General features: G+C 39.4%; 1 pseudogene; it reads left to right on the top strand.

Moving 5' to 3' along the window:
- The first annotated feature begins 2,643 nt into the window (after positions 1 to 2,643).
- On the top strand, positions 2,644 to 3,544 carry LOC124979819 (olfactory receptor 3A1-like; annotated as a pseudogene).
- Positions 3,545 to 12,491: the final 8,947 nt, after the last annotated feature.

Here is a 12,491-nt window from a genome sequence, read left to right on the forward strand (position 1 = left end):
ATGATTTGTATTCCTGGTCATTTGGCTCATTTTTGCTTTTTAACATGACTTTGTTTCTCCTTTATTTGGCTATTTCTTTAGGGTAGTTCCCCCTTTGCTGACTTACATCATTGTATTTCATCTCTTCCTCATGGAATATTTTGCTGATAATGTTATGCAATGCTGACGTTCTTTTTGTAAATTCTTTTAGCTTTTGTTTATCATGGAAGGATTTTATTTCATCGTCAAATCTGAAGGTAAGTTTTGTTGGGTATAAGATTCTTGGTTGGCATCCATTTTCTTTCAGAGCTTGAGAAATGTTGTTCCAGGCCCTTCTAACTTTTAGGGTCTGGGTTGAAAAATCTGCTGATATCTGTAATGGTTTTCCCCTGAATGTAATTTGATTTTTTTTCTCTCACAGTCTTTAATATTCTGTCTTTATTTTGTATGTTAGGGATTTTCATTATAATGTGACTTGGTGTGGGTCTATTGTAATTTTGTATGTTTGGAGTCCTATAAGCCTTTTGCATTTGATTTTCCATTTCATTTTTCAGATTTGGTAAATTTTCTGATATTATTTCATTGAATAGATTGTTCATTCCTTTGGTTTGTTTCTCCAAGCCTTCTTCTATCCCGATAATTCTTAAATTTGGTCTTTTCATGATATTCCATAATTCTTGTAGATTCTGTTCATGATTTCTTACCATCTTCTCTGTTTGGCCAACTTTGTTTTCAAGGTTAAATATTTCATCTTCAATGTCTGAGGTTCTGTCTTCCAGGTGTTCTATCCTATTGGTTATGCTTCCTATGGAGTTCTTAATTTAGTTTATTGTTTCCTTCATTTCAAGGATTTCTGTCTGTTTTTTTTTCCAGTATCTCTAATTCTTTATTGAAATGATCTTTTGCTTCCCACATTTGCTCTTTTAACTGTTGAATGGTGTGATATTCAAAGCCTGTATTTGCTCTTTCATCTCATTGTTTGCTTCCCTGATCATTTTAATTATGTACATTCTGAACTCCCTTTCTGACATTTCTTCTGCTACGCTGCCATTGGATTTTATTGATATAGCATCTAGGTTTGTTTGGGACATTTTCTTCACTTGTTTTCTCATATTGCTCAGGTACCTACCCCTGTGGTAGTGAAACTCTGAGATACTGCAGATTTCCTCTATTGACTAATATTGTCTCTGTAGATTTCCAATAACTCATCTCTTAGCCTTCTGTAGCCTGAAGTCTTGGAGGAACTTGATAATGTGGTGCTCCACTAGGAAGTTGCCCCTCTTAGGGGTGGTGGCCTTCAGTTGGAGTAAATTCCCTGTCAGTGGGCAGAGGTGCCTCCACTTGTTGACTGATGGTCATTCAAAGGGGGACTAGACTGCAGACTGGGGCATGTCTGATCTGGGCCTGTGTCTCTGGTTCTACTATCCTGGTGGGAAATCCTTGCCCAGTAGGGAAGACTCACCAGTGGGGAAGTTTCACTGGTCAGCTCTACTCTGTGAAGTTCCCTTCAGTTCAGAACTACCACCTAGACTGGGCAGCCCTCCTCTGCAATGTTCCCAGGGGTCCTGACCTACCACCTGGGCTGGGGAGCCTGACCCTGTGAGGGACTCCCTCACTGAGTGACCCCCCTCTGCTACATTCCCTGGGGACTGGTACTATAGCCTGGGCCTCAGACCCTCACTCTCTGTTGAAGCCTCTAACTGTGCAGCCCTCCTCTACAATGCTCCTGGTTGACTGGGATCACGGCTCCTGCAGGGGAGTCTCACTGGGTCACTCTATTCCATGAAGTTCCCTGCATTCCAGGACTACTGCCCCATCCAGGGAGACTGCCCAGTGGGAGAGACTCACCCAGTGGCTCTGAGTTGGTACCAAGTCTCTCAATACCTTCTCTTCTTGACTCCTGGGTCCTGTCAAAGTTCCTCTAGTCCTATAGGTGTCTCAGGAAGGGAGCTGCCCTTCCAATGATGATGGTCACACCCTCAGTAATAATTCAAAATGCCTGCATCAGCCTATAAAGAAGCTGGGGAGCCCCAGCGAGGGTGCACTGAGTCAGCACAGAGGCAATTGCAGTGTCCCTCAGTAGTAGGGGGGGCAGGCAGGCAGGCTGAACAGTGGTGCCTGACCTCGGTGTGGGGGTCAGGTGGGCTGGCTCACCCTCTGGCTAGTACCCTGATGCAGGCACCTTACTCACCAGCCAGCTCCCTCCAGGACTGCGACCAACCAGTGATGGCACCCGACCTTGGTGCAGGGGTCGGGCGGGATTGCTCAGTGATGGCGTCCAACTTCAGCCTGGTGATTGGGCCGGTTGGCTCTCCGCTGGCTAGCTCCGTGATGCAGACGGCCTTACTCACCTGCCAGCTCACTCAGCGACTGCTACCGACCCCTCTGCTTTGTATTTTGACAAGTACTCTGATCTTTTTAACTAGGAGACAAAGGGAGGGAGGAAGTGCTGGCAGCACTAGGCGTCTTCATCAAGAGCAAAGTAAGTGTTGAGGTGATGGAGGAGGTCAACCAGTAAGGTGTGGTTGGTGGGGGAAATATGCACCTAGGCAGGTAGAAACATTCCCATGGGGCTTTGCAAATAAGTGATTTAAAACATTTATGTTGAATAAGTGAATGAGTGAGCTCATATACCCACTCCTAGGCATTTCCTTACAGCAACCCATGGATCCAGAAGCTGGAACCAACAAGACAGTAGTCACTGAGTTCATTCTACTGTGCCTAGTGGAAACAGAAAAGCCAGTACATGCATTTTTACTCTTCTTCTTTGCCTACATGGTCACAGTTGGGGGCAATCTCAGCATCCTGATAGCCATTTTGGTGGAGCACAAACTCCACACCCCATGTATTTCTTCCTGGGGAACCTATCAGTGCTGCATGGTGGGTGCATCACTGTCACTGTTCCCACAGTGTTGGTTTGTTTTGTTTCCCACAAGCATACAGTTCCATATGGAGCCTACCTCATACAACTCTGCTTCTCTATCTGCTGGTTGGGGTGGACTGCTTCCGCTTGACATCCCTGGCCTATCACTGATTTCTGGCCATTGGCCAGCCTCACCTACAGCACCCAAATGAGCCAGGCAGTCCAAAGGATACTGATGGCTGCATCCTGCATTTGTGTGTTCACCAATGAACGGACCCATACTGTGTCCTTAACTACCCTCAACTTTTGTGGACCCAAGTGAATCACTTCTACTGTGACCTCCCCCAGCTCTCCTAGCTCTGCTGCTCCAGCACTCAACTCAACGAGCTGCTGATCTGTGGTTTTCATAATTGCAGCTACCCCTGTAGTTCTCATTGTCACCCCTACATCTATGTAGTGGCTGCAGTTCTGCAAATCCACTCTGCTGATGGCAGGAAGAAGGCCTTCTCCATGTGCATCTTCCACCTCACTGTGGTTGCTATATTCTGTGGTTCTGGTGTTTTTAACTATGTGTGACTAGGTTCAGCCAAACTTTCGGATAAGGATAAAGCTGCTGGAGTTTTTAATATTGTCATCAACCCCATGCTGAACCCAATAATCTACTGCCTCAGGAACCCTGATGTGCAGGTTGCTCTGAGGTGAGTATTTGTGGAAAGGCAGTCACTGATCTGAGAAGTGACAGGATTCCTCATTTCCTGCCATTACTGGACAGGGATATTTCCCATGAAGGCAGAATTCCATAAAAGTGTTTTCCTATCTCCCAATGCCTGAAGGTTAGTGGTATGTGTTTTCCCTACAAGGAGACCCTACATAATTCATTCATTTATCAATTCAGTAAGTACTTGTTGAATTACTTCTGTCATTCAGTCTGAAAAAAACTGGTGGATGGGATGGTGAACAAAAGAGTAAGAAGGAGGGATGGAGGTGAGGGAAAAGACTTGATGAGAGAACAGAAGAAGAGAAAGGATGAGGGGATTTGGAGTATTAGATAAGATACCTCAGGAATGTCCATGAGGTAACAAATGGCTGCAGAATAAATGAAGAATGGGCAGGGAAAGGGAAGGAGGATGAAAGTCATTGTGTGGAATCCCTTCCATCAGAGTGTGGCCACCTAATAACCCACTTCAGGAGCTTTGAGGTTATTGTTGGGCCTCACTCATCCTACCAAGGAAAACAAAAAGAGGTGTAGTGATGCCACCACCTGGGTACTCCTCTTTGGCTTCCTCTAGATGGGGGGTAATTATAGAAGGACAGAGAATGAGCATGACAGGAGGGAGAGAGTGGGGCAGGATGTGTGTGCCAAGAGATCACCCTCCATGACCATCAGCCACCAAAGTCCTCAGCCTCTCTGCCTTTGGGCCCACACCTGCCAATTCTGTGTGAAGCATAAGATGAAATGTGTCTCTTTACTGACTTTCTTGGGTCTCCAGATACTTTGGGGTGGAAGACAGTACACTTCCCTCAAAGGGAAAAATGTTGGGGCTGCAGTTGTAACTCAGTGGTAGAGCGCTTGCCTAGCTCGTGTGAGACACTGGGTTTGATCCTCAGAACCACATAAAAATAAATAAAATACAGGTAGTATGTCTTTAAAAAACAAGATTTTTTTTAAAAAAGGGAAAAATCCTTGCGAACAAAATCTGGGAATGTGGGTTGTACTCACAGCATCCCCACTCACCCTCTGCTCTGTGGTCCTGGCAAGTTCCTGACCACGCTGGCCTCATTCTCTCCGGTACAAGGGAGTGAGACAAGATTATCTCTTCAATCTTCACATATAGTGACAACTGATTATAATCATCTGACTGAACTGTTCCCCAGACTGTACACATCAAAAAACATTTCAATAGCATTATCCAGCACCCTGTACATCACTATTTGTACTCCAGTAGCCTTTAACACTGCCCCAACTAATCTAATTTATGATCCCAAAAGATCCCCAGGTCTCAACAGTGGCTACTTCTGAACGGTCACCCCTTGCTCATCTCCTGCCCATCCTCCAAGACCAAAGGGCTTCCTGAAAAGTACCAGAGTTCTATTTCCTTTGGGATTTCTCTCTTTATACCCCCAAATGTAAATATACTTATTTTAAGATTATTCAGAATTGTTATATCTGGTTGTGGAAACATTCACTTGATAGCATTTGTCAGTTAGAAAATAAAAATCAGTAGAATAGAAGAAAGGAACCAGGTGTCAGAGGAGGGGTGGGATGGGGTAGAGGCTGGGAGTGATATTGGTCAAATTATATTGTTATATTGTATACATGTACAATATGTAATAACAAATTCCATTACTATGTACAACTCTAATGGACAAATAAAAAAGTGTGTGGGAGGAATTACACACAAAAAAGCACCATTCAAAAATAAATAAAGAGTGAATGGAGCCAAGTGCAGTGGCTCACACCTGTAATCCCAGTGGCTTGGGAGACTGAGACAGGAGGATCATAAGTTTAAAGCCAGATTCAGCAAAATCAAGGTGCTAAGCAACTTGGTGAGATCCTGCCTCTAAATAAATTTTAAGATAGGGCTGGATATTTACCTCAGTGGTTTAGTGCTCCTGAGTTTCATCCCTGGTACCTCCCTCCCAAAAAAAAAAGATCAGTAGAGTAGAGGAAGAAGAATAGGGGGAGGGAAGGGTGGAGGGATAGAAGCAGAAACTGGGGCTAAAATACAATAAATCAAATTCCATGTATATATGATTTTGTCAAAATAAACCCAACTACTATGCATAATTATAATGCTCTAATAAAATTACTTCACAAAAAAAAACAATTGTTCCTTCACTGGGCCAAAAATCTCATTATTCAGTTAATTCTTCTTAAGAAGTTTGCATTTATTCCTCCAGAGACTTTATTCATAAGTATTGTGTATGTATTATGTATGCATTTCACATCAATAGAATTATACTTTTTGGTGATTTTTTATTTTCTTATATATTATGCAATGCAATATTTTACATAGCAAAGACTAAAATCCTGCTTTGACTGTGCTAATGATGGCACAGGATACCATTAAACCCATAAACCAGAATTCACTTAATCAAATTTTTGGTATTTCTGTTGTTTCCGCTTGTCTTGCAATAAAAAATAATTTTGAGATGAATATGGTTACAGAACTGCCTTTCTAAGTTTTTGTAATATTTATCCAGGATTAATTCATGTGTATACCTTTACTGGATTAAAGAAAGTGCACACAAATACACACACACACACACACACACACACACACACATACACATACACCTATTAATTTCAAAAATTTTTGTACCGAATTATAATATAATAGAGTCTGAGTTATAATAGAGTCTGTTTACCCAAAATCCTTTGCCATTTTTATTGATTTTTTCTAACATTACTCAGGTATAACAGATGAATAAAAATAAAATCAATTTATAGTATATGGTGTGATGTTTTGATGAATGCATACAATATGAAGTGATAACCACAATCAAGCTAATTAACATATCATTAACCTCATATAGTTATCTTGTGGGAGGGGGAGCATTCCAGGTCTGCCCTTTTAGCAGTTTTTAAGTACATAATACACCATCATTAATTTCAGTGACCAAGCTGTACAATAGCATTCTAGAACTGATTCCTTCTATCTGAAACTTTGTCCCCTCAGATGAATATTTTCCTTTTCCTTTTTCCTCTGTAGATGAGTTCTTTTCTCCTCTAGCTTCTTATAAAATCTTCTCTTTGTTTTTCATTTTCTGCAGTTGTGTGTGAAGATTGTTTGGTATTTTTCCTGTTCAGTGTTCTCTGACATTCCTAGATCTGTGGTTTTGTGCCTATCATTAATTTTGTAAAACTCTCAGTCACTATTACTTCATACAGTTCCTCTGTTCCTTTTCCTCTTTCTTCTCCTTCTGATATTGCCATTTTGATATGTGACATATTTTGTACTTATTCCATAATTCTTGTATATTCTGTTCCACATTTCCCATTCTTTTTTCTCTTTGTTTTTCCATTTGAGAAGATCCCACTGATGCATCTTCAAGTCATGTTTTTTTCTCTCATCTTCATTCAATCTACTGATGATCCTATCAGCCTTAGTCCATCCTGTCTGCTATAAAAGAAAACCATAAACTGGTGACTGGGAAACCCAAAATCAAGATATCAGTAGATCTGATGACTGCTGAGAACCCATTTCTGGGTTCAGAGATGACTGTCTTCCAACTGCATCCTCAAATAGAACAAAGGATGAGAGAGCTCTTGGGGTCCCTTTTATAAGAACACTAATCTCATTCATGAGGGCTCTCTCTGTTATCTGCTCTGTCACTGCCCTTGAAAGTCTAAGAGGCATCAAAGAGCTATGAAATATCACTTGATGGGCCAAAATCAGGACAGAAAGGAATCCAAAAGAGATGCCATTAGCAATTAGACTGCTTTCCCTTGAACAGCAATTGCCAAGTCCAACACTGGGCTGAGAGTACAGAAGGAGCAGCTGAGAGCATAAGAAGTGAACAGAGGTTTCAGCAGGTTTATGGGGAAAGAGACACAAAACTCAGTTAGGAGCTGGAAAAAATTTAAAAATACAGTACTACCATTCTACACTGTCATTTAAGATTTTCAACATGCTGTATCTTAGAAAAAAGTCATTACAGGAACTAGGCCAATCCTCACCCAGCATGAAACCCATCTTTAATCAGTTCTACCATAAATTGGATAAAGATAATCTATTCCTATTCTTACCCCTCACCAGAAACAGAAATGTTATTTCTAGAGAAAGAATCTATCATCCAGATCAGTATCATATCATCCAATACAAATTTAATCACATATGTAATTCTGAACCCTGTGCATAATTTAAAATTTTCTAGGGCCACTTTAATAAATGTAAAAAGCAGGTGAGATTTATGTTAGCACCATATCTTATTCAACCCAATAATCTGAACTATTACCATTTTAACATGCAATAAAATTAAGAAATTATTAGTGAAATATCTTAAATTCTCATTTTTCATGCTGTCTTTGAAATCTAACGTGGACTTTACACATAGAAAATCTAAACTGTGGTGCTAAATTTTCATCAAAAAATACTGGATCTAGTTCCTCTCATTAGCCTACAGTCCAGTCATCCTGAGGTCTATCCTTCCAGAGAGAGGGGAAGAGTCTGTGCTCATTCACAGGGTCACTGGTGAAATTCAATTCCTCACCAGTTGTTGGACTGAGGTCCCAGTGTTTCACTGGCTGTCTAATGGAGGCTACTTTCATTTCCTTGTTGATGGTGCCTCTCACCAATATGGGTGCTTCTTCCCTCAGATGGAGGAGACAGAGAGCCAGAGAGCAAGGAAATGTAAATCATAGTCTTTCATACCTCAGTCTCAGAAGACATATCCTTTCACTTTTGCTATATTCCTTTTGTTAAAAGAAAGTCCTTAAATTTGACACATACCCAAAAGAGGGGATTGTACAGAGACATGAATACTAGGAAGCAGGAGTCATTGGGAGCCACTTTGGAAGCTACCTACTCCACCACCCAGATGCCCATCAATGAGTGACCAGACAGAAATGAGCATCAGTCAACAACAGAAGGGAATGCATGAATATATTTTAAAACATTAGGCTGATTGAAAGAAGTCAGGCATAAATGATTGCATTCATCTTAAATTCTAGAAAGTACAAACTAATCTATTGTGAAATAAGCAGATCAATGGCTGGGTCTTGTGAAAAAGGGAAGAAACCGTGACAAAAAATAACAAGGAAACTCAAGATAAGAAAAATATTCTACATTTTTGTTGAGGAGGTTTTAGTATATGTACATTTGCCAAAACTCATCCAATGTTATGTTTTTAAGTTTTATGTGAATTATGTTGTATGTAAATTGTACCTGCAGAAACCTGTTTATTTTTATTGTGAACAAAGGGATTCATGTTGTTTCTGTTTGTACATGGAGTAACAGCATACCAATTGTGTAAACATACATTTACATAGGGTAATGGTGTTTCATTCATTCTGTTATTTGTTCCTTCACCACACGCCCATCCCTTTTTTCCCTTTATACAGTCCCTCCTTCCTCCATTCTTGCCCACCTCCCACCCCCTATTATGTGTCATCATATGCTTATCAGCGAGATCATTTGTCCTTTGGTTTTTGAGATTGGCTTATCTCACTTAGCATGATATTCTCCAATTTCATCCTTTGGCTGCAAATCCCATAATTTTATTATTCTTCATAGCTGAGTAATATTCCATCATATATATATATATATATATCACAGTTTCTTAATCCATTCATCAATTGAAGGACATCTAGGTTGGTTCCACAATCTGACTATTGTGAGTTGAGCAGCTATGAACATTGATGTGGCTGTATCTCTGTAGTATGCTGATTTTAAGTCCTTTGGGTATAGGCCAAGGAATGGGATAGCTGCGTCAAATGGTGGCTCCATTCCAAGTGTTCTAAGGAATCTCCACACTGCTTTCCAGAGAGGCTGCACTAATTTGCAGCCCCACCAGCAATGTATGAGTGTACCTTTCTCCCCACATCCTCACCAACACCTATTGTTGCTTGTATTCTTGAAAATCGACATTCCAATTGGGGTGAGATGGAATCTTAGGGTAGTTTTGATTTCCTTTTCTCTTATTACTAAAGAAGTTGAACATTTTTTCATATGTTTGTTGATTACTTGTAGATCTTCTGTGAAGTGTCTATTCATATCCTTAGCCCATTTGTTGATTGGGTTATTTGTATTCTTGGTGTAGACATTTTTGAGTTCTTTATATATTCTGGAAATTAGTGCTCTATCTGAAATATGAGTGGCAAAGATTTTCTCCCACTCTGTAGGCTCAATCTTCATATTGCTAATAGTTTCCTTTGCTGAGAGAAAGCTATTTAGTTTGAATCTGTCCCAGTTGTTGATTCTTGCTTTTATTTCTTGTGCTATGGGAGTCCTTTTAGGGAAGTATGATCCTAAGCCAACAAGCTGAAGACCTGGACCTACTTTTTCTTCTATAAGATACAGGGTCTCTGGTCTGATTTCAAGGTCAGTGATCCATTGTGAGTTGAATTTTGTGCAGGGTGAGAGATAGGGGTTTAATTTCATTCTGTTGCATATGGATTTCCAGTTTTCCTAGCACCATTTGTTGAAGAGGCTATCTTTTCTCCATTGCATGTTTTTGGCACCTTTGTCTAGTATGAGAAAATTGTATTTATTTGGGTTTGTGTTCATGTCCTCTGTTCTGTACCACTGATCTACCTGTCTGTTTTGGTGCCAATACCATGCTGTTTTTGTTATTATTGCTTTGTAGTATAGTTGATGTTCTGGTATTGTGATACCCCTTGCTTCACTCTTCCTGCTAAGGATTGCTTTAGCTATCCTGGGTTTCTTATTCTTCCAGATGAATTTCATGATTGCTTGCTCTGTTTCTGAAGCCAATATCACCCTGATACCTAAGCCAGAGAGAGACATATCGAGGAAAGAAAATTTCAGACCAATATCCTTAATGAACATTGATGCAAAAATTGTCAACAAAATATAGCACATCGCATGTAAAAATATATTAAAAAGATAGTGCACCACAATCAAGTCGGTTTTATCCCAGGGATGCAAGGTTGGTTCAACATCTGGAAATCAACAAATGTAATTCACCATATCAACAGACTTAAAGTCAAGAATGACATGATTATTTTGATAGATGCAGAAAAATCATTTGATAAAATATAGCATCACTTCATGCTCAAAACACTAGAAAAAATAGGAATAGTGGGAACCTTCCTTATCATTGTAAAGACCATCTATGCTAAGCCCATGGCCAATATCATTCTAAATGGTGAAAAACTGAAAGCATTCCCTCTAAAAATTGGAACAAGGCAGGGATGCCCTCCTTCACCACTTCTATTCAACATTGTCCTAAAAACTCTAGCCAGAGCAATTAGACAGACCAAGGAAATTAAAGGGATACGAATAGAAAAAGAAGAACTCAAAGTATCCCTATTTGATGATGACATGATCATATATTTAGAGGAACCAGAAAATTCCACCAGAAAACTTTTAGAACTTATAAGTAAATTCAGTAAAGTAGCAGAATATTTTTTATTCATATTTGTCTTCTCTATTTTTCTTTTCTGATTTCTTCTTCTGTCTTTTTGTAAGTTACTCAAATGCTTAATTTTACTATAGTGTTTTTGAGTGTACACTTTTTTATACACTGCTTAGTGGTTTCTCTGGGAATTTACATTATATAAAACTTATATGATCTAATTATTTCATCATTTTAGTCCTTCAAACAAAATATAAAAATATTATTTCCCTTTAAAGAATCCATTAAAATAGAAACTGTGATTACTCTCTGACCATTTTGTCCTCCTCATGAAGTAGACCTACAGGAAAAGATAGGTGGTACTTTTCTAACCAGAATAACTGATAATGATTTTCATGAGGATTTGTGGTTCCTACTACACAATTAGGACAGGAAGTGATGTGTCTTAAACTTAAGGCATGAACGTGGATATTTCTTAGTATTTCTATGAAGAGAAATAAGTATTAAAGAGAAAGTTTAGTCATTATAACACAAAAAGATCAGGATAACTAACAATTCAAACCTGTATGGATGAAGATCAAAGACATTATACAAGAACTGCCAGATAGCCTAGGTAAGGGAAATATAGAATGGGTAGTGGAGAGTGGAGAAGATGACCTTCAATTATATCCTTGGGACAACATACATTATTGGAGGCTGTATCTTGTTTCACTACATTTCTACTCAAATATTTTCAACTCATAACTGATCACCACCTTGAAGGAATTCTTTATTGTAAAATGTATGCACACCCTATATGGAAAGGACTGAGGCTGGATTCATTTCAACAACAATAATAACAAATATAGGCCCCATATTATAGTTGAAAAGCTGGATAAAATTGGAAATTACAAATGGATCTGAATGACAGAATGCATGGATTGTATTGACAGAAGGCATTGGATTGCAACTTTATGCATCTCCCCAGACAGTCTCCTTCTTTCTGAAGGCAAACCTGACCTCAGAACCATGGCACTACCACTGATTGCCTCACCCCTATTGGTGGTAGCAGGGGTTGTTACTTAGCATACAGAAGAATGAATGTTTGTGTGCTACATGAACATCTGTGCCAAATTCCCCGAGATGGCCGAAATCCCAGTTGACGCCTCAGACATGCATGGACTGTAATCAGACAAACTCAAATAACATTCATAATCAGTCATGATGTAGTAGAGAATGACTACATGCCAATTCCCAAAATAGTGAAACTAATTTTAATGTATCTTCTTATGAATATTTTGACTAAAAAGTGCATAGATCACTTCTGTTATTGTTGTGAGCTTTGCTTTGATAGTTGCGATTTTTCAATGACTCATAACCTTGAGGCCATAAGTATTTTTATAATTTCCTATTTTGTAGGAAAAAAATATACTCATTCACTTAAAGTTTAAACCCTTTGACATCTGCTATTGACCTTACTTGTTAATGGTTTTATATTTAATACACTTTCCATGACCTCACTGATAAAACTTTGATGAATTTGCATGAAAGGCTGCACAGATGCTTAGAATTATGAATTCATAATTTCATCCTCCTTCTGAAATGCTACTAATGAGTATAGCCATTCATG

This window comes from Sciurus carolinensis, chromosome 3 (assembly GCF_902686445.1).
Source record: "Sciurus carolinensis chromosome 3, mSciCar1.2, whole genome shotgun sequence".
Classification (NCBI taxonomy): Eukaryota; Metazoa; Chordata; class Mammalia; order Rodentia; family Sciuridae; genus Sciurus; species Sciurus carolinensis.